This window comes from Carex rostrata, chromosome 2, assembly GCF_964058835.1.
Source record: "Carex rostrata chromosome 2, lpCarRost1.2, whole genome shotgun sequence".
Taxonomy (NCBI): domain Eukaryota; kingdom Viridiplantae; phylum Streptophyta; class Magnoliopsida; order Poales; family Cyperaceae; genus Carex; species Carex rostrata.
Genome location: NC_135919.1, coordinates 565,001 through 570,000, shown reverse-complemented (window position 1 = coordinate 570,000; position 5,000 = coordinate 565,001).

The following is a 5,000-nucleotide window of genomic DNA, read 5'->3' as shown; positions in this document are numbered from 1 at the left end:
CTTTTTTCGGATTGGACGGTTCCTACCCGGTGTGGACCATTTCTCAAACTTCCGGATTGTACGTGATCCAAATTATGGATGTAGGCAAAAATTCAAATTTATTAAAAATATGAAATATGAAATTTGGAGTTTGGAAAAAAAAAAATTGGGTTGTACAATTTCGGATCTTATGCAAGTGGGTTGGACAATTTTTGGTCCAAATGAATTACAACCGTCCAAAGAGCCATTGAAACTCCAGTTTTTCCGGCTTGTAAAAATTCCCACTTTTTTCGGATTGGACGGTTCCTACCCGGTGTGGACCATTTCTCAAACTTCCGGATTGTACGTGATCCAAATTATGGATGTAGGCAAAAATTCAAATTTATTAAAAATATGAAATATGAAATTTGGAGTTTGGAAAAAAAAAAATTGGGTTGTACAATTTCGGATCTTATGCAAGTGGGTTGGACAATTTTTGGTCCAAATGAATTACAACCGTCCAAAGAGCCATTGAAACTCCAGTTTTTCCGGCTTGTAAAAATTCCCACTTTTTTCGGATTGGATGGTTCACACCCGGTGTGGACCATTTCTCAAACTTCCGGATTGTACGCGATCCAAATTATGGATATTGTAATACTTTTTTGATATTTTGAAAAAGTTCAAATTTATAAAAAATATAAAATATGAAATCTGCAGTTTGGAAAAAAATTGGAAGTTTGAAACCTGAAGTTCAACAAAAAAAACAGCGCAAAAATCAGCCAAGCGGGGGCAACTAAGCGGATGCGGCCAGCCGTCAGTGAAAAATGGCCCCAAAACTAAGCGCATGCGGCCAAGCGTCGGTGCAAAATGGCCCGAAAACAGTCCCGTCGGTGCCCCCGTCGGGCTAAAATGACCCGAAAACAGTTCAGCTGGGGAAAATTAAGCGGATCCGGCCAAGAGTCGGTGGAAATTGGCCCGAAAACAGCCCAGCGGCAAGCGGAAGCGGCTAACGTTGGGGAAAAGTGACCCGAAAACAGTTAAGCGGGGGAAAACTAAGCGGATGCGGCCACGCGTTGGGGAAAAAAAAGCGGATCCGGCCCAGAGTCGGTGGAAATTGGCCCGAAAACAGTCCAGCGGCAAGCGGAAGCGGCTAACGTTGGGCAAAAGTGACCCGAAAACAGTTCAGCGGGGGAAAACTAAGCGGATGCGGCCACGCGTTGGGGAAAACTAAGCGGATACGGCCAAGTGTTGGGGAAAAATGGCCCGAAAACAGCCCAGCGGCAAGCGGAAGCGGCTAACGTTGGGGAAAAGTGACCCGAAAACAGTTAAGCGGGGGAAAACTAAGCGGATGCGGCCAAGTGTCGGTGGAAATTGGCCCGAAAACATCCCAGCGGCAAGCGGAAGCGGCTAACGTTGGGCAAAAGTGACCCGAAAACAGTTCAGCGGGGGAAAACTAAGCGGATGCGGCCACGCGTTGGGGAAAACTAAGCGGATGCGGCCAAGAGTCGGTGGAAATTGGCCCTAAAACAGTCCAGCGGCAAGCGGAAGCGGCTAACGTTGGGCAAAACTGGCCCGAAAACAGTTCAGCGGGGCAAATTTTTGAAATTTTTTTTTAAATTTTTTTGAATTTTTGAAATTTTTGAAGTTTTTTTGGGTTTTTGGACTTTTTTTTTAATTTTTGAATTTTTTGAATTTTTTTGAAATTTTTTTTTTTTTTTTGAATTTTTGAAATTTTTTTTTTTTTTAATTTATTTGATTTTATAAATTTTTTGTGATTTTTTGAGATTTTTTTGAATATTTTACATGGGTGATTTTGACTTGGGGGATTTTCAGGGGGTGGTAACCCTGGGCGTGGCTAGAGCCTCAAAATGCATATTCCCCTATAGGGGGGCAAGGTTTTCAAAAATGGGTGCCCCCTCATGTACACGCGCGTGGGTGTACATGGCCCCGTCGGTGCCAGCGTGGGTGGAAAATGGCTCGAAAACAGCCTAGCGGCAAGCGGAAGCGGCTAACGTTGGGCAAAACTGACCCGAAAGCAGTATAGCTTGGAAAATTAAGCGGATGCAGCCAATTGTTGGCGAAAACTAAGCGGATACGGCCAAGTGACGGTGAAAAATGGCCCGAAAACAGTCCAGCGGCAAGCGGAAACGGCTAACGTTGGGCAAAAGTGACCCGAAAACAGTTCAGCTGGGGGAAATTAAGCGGAAGCAGCCAAGCGTTGGGCAAAACCAAGCGGATACGGCCAAGAGTCGGTGGAAAATGGCCCGAAAACAGTCCAGCGGCAAGCGGAAACGGCTAACGTTGGGACAAAGTGACCCGAAAACAGTTCAGCTGGGGAAAATTAAGCGGATGCAGCCAAGCGTTGGGGAAAACTAAGCGGATCCGGCCCAGAGTCGGTGGAAATTGGCCCGAAAACAGTCCAGCGGCAAGCGGAAGCGGCTAACGTTGGGCAAAAGTGACCCGAAAACAGTTCAGCGGGGGAAAACTAAGCGGATGCGGCCACGCGTTGGGGAAAACTAAGCGGATACGGCCAAGTGTTGGGGAAAAATGGCCCGAAAACAGCCCAGCGGCAAGCGGAAGCGGCTAACGTTGGGGAAAAGTGACCCGAAAACAGTTAAGCGGGGGAAAACTAAGCGGATGCGGCCAAGTGTCGGTGGAAATTGGCCCGAAAACAGCCCAGCGGCAAGCGGAAGCGGCTAACGTTGGGCAAAAGTGACCCGAAAACAGTTCAGCGGGGGAAAACTAAGCGGATGCGGCCACGCGTTGGGGAAAACTAAGCGGATCCGGCCAAGAGTCGGTGGAAATTGGCCCGAAAACAGTCCAGCGGCAAGCGGAAGCGGCTAACGTTGGGCAAAACTGACCCGAAAACAGTTCAGCGGGTCAAATTTTTGAAATTTTTTTGAAATTTTTTTGAATTTTTGAAATTTTTGAAGTTTTTTTGTGTTTTTGGACTTTATTTGAATTTTTGAATTTTTTGAATTTTTTTGAATTTTTTTGAATTTTTTGAATTTTTTTTGAATTTTTGAAATTTTTTTTTTTTTTTGAATTTATTTGATTTTATAAATTTTTTGTGATTTTTTGAGATTTTTTTGAATATTTTACATGGGTGATTTTGACTTGGGGGATTTTCAGGGGGTGGTAACCCTGGGCGTGGCTAGAGCCTCAAAATGCATATTCCCCTATAGGGGGGCAAGGTTTTCAAAAATGGGTGCCCCCTCATGTACACGCGCGTGGGTGTACATGGCCCCGTCGGTGCCAGCATGGGTGGAAAATGGCCCGAAAACAGCCCAGCGGCAAGCGGAAGCGGCTAACGTTGGGCAAAACTGACCCGAAAGCAGTATAGCTTGGAAAATTAAGCGGATGCAGCCAATTGTTGGCGAAAACTAAGCGGATACGGCCAAGTGTCGGTGAAAAATGGCCCGAAAACAGTCCAGCGGCAAGCGGAAACGGCTAACGTTGGGCAAAAGTGACCCGAAAACAGTTCAGCTGGGGGAAATTAAGCGGAAGCAGCCAAGCGTTGGGCAAAACCAAGCGGATACGGCCAAGAGTCGGTGGAAAATGGCCCGAAAACAGTCCAGCGGCAACCGGAAACGGCTAACGTTGGGACAAAGTGACCCGAAAACAGTTCAGCTGGGGAAAATTAAGCGGATGCAGCCAAGCGTTGGGGAAAACTAAGCGGATCCGGCCCAGAGTCGGTGGAAATTGGCCCGAAAACAGTCCAGCGGCAAGCGGAAGCGGCTAACGTTGGGCAAAAGTGACCCGAAAACAGTTCAGCGGGGGAAAACTAAGCGGATGCGGCCACGCGTTGGGGAAAACTAAGCGGATACGGCCAAGTGTTGGGGAAAAATGGCCCGAAAAAAGCCCAGCGGCAAGCGGAAGCGGCTAACGTTGGGGAAAAGTGACCCGAAAACAGTTAAGCGGGGGAAAACTAAGCGGATGCGGCCACGCGTTGGGGAAAACTAAGCGGATGCGGCCAAGTGTCGGTGGAAATTGGCCCGAAAACAGCCCAGCGGCAAGCGGAAGCGGCTAACGTTGGGGAAAAGTGACCCGAAAACAGTTAAGCGGGGGAAAACTAAGCGGATGCGGCCACGCGTTGGGGAAAACTAAGCGGATGCGGCCACGCGTTGGGGAAAACTAAGCGGATGCGGCCAAGTGTCGGTGGAAAGCGGTCGGGCAGGGTGACTCTGCGTGGAGTTTTGCCCGTAAGGCCGATGCGGGTAGCCGCGCGGGTTGAAATCCCCAGCCGTAAAGCCGGCGAAACACGGTTGAGCGGGGCGCCTAAGCGTGGAGGCGCCCCGCAGTGACCGAGCGGGTTGAAATCCCCAGCCGTAAAGCCGGCGAAACACGGTTGAGCGGGGCGCCTAAGCGTGGAGGCGCCCCGCAGAGACCGAGCGGGTTGAAATCCCCAGCCGTAAAGCCGGCGAAACACGTTCGGGCAGGGAGACTCCGCGTGGAGTTTCGCCCGTAAGACCGATGCGGGTAGCCGCGCGGGTTGAAATCCCCAGCCGTAAAGCCGGCGAAACACGTTCGGGCAGGGCGTCTAAGCGTGGAGGCGCCCGTAAGACCGATGCGGGTAGCCGCGCGGGTTGAAATCCCCAGCCGTAAAGCCGGCGAAACACGGTTGAGCGGGGCGCCTAAGCGTGGAGGCGCCCCGCAGTGACTGAGCGGGTTGAAATCCCCAGCCGTAAAGCCGGCGAAACACGGTTGAGCGGGGTGCCTAAGCGTGGAGGCGCCCCGCAGAGACCGATGCGGGTTGAAATCCCCAGCCGTAAAGCCGGGGAAACACGATCGGGCAGGGCGTCTAAGCGTGGAGGTGCCCGTAAGACCGATGCGGGTAGCCGCAAGGGTTGAAATCCCCAGCTGTAAAGCCGGCGAAACACGGTTGAGCGGGGCGCCTAAGCGTGGAGGCGCCCCGCAGAGACCGAGCGGGTTGAAATCCCCAGCCGTAAAGCCGGCGAAACACGGTTGAGCGGGGCGCCTAAGCGTGGAGGCGCCCCGCAGAGACCGAGCGGGTTGAAATCCCCAGCCGTAAAGCCGGCGAA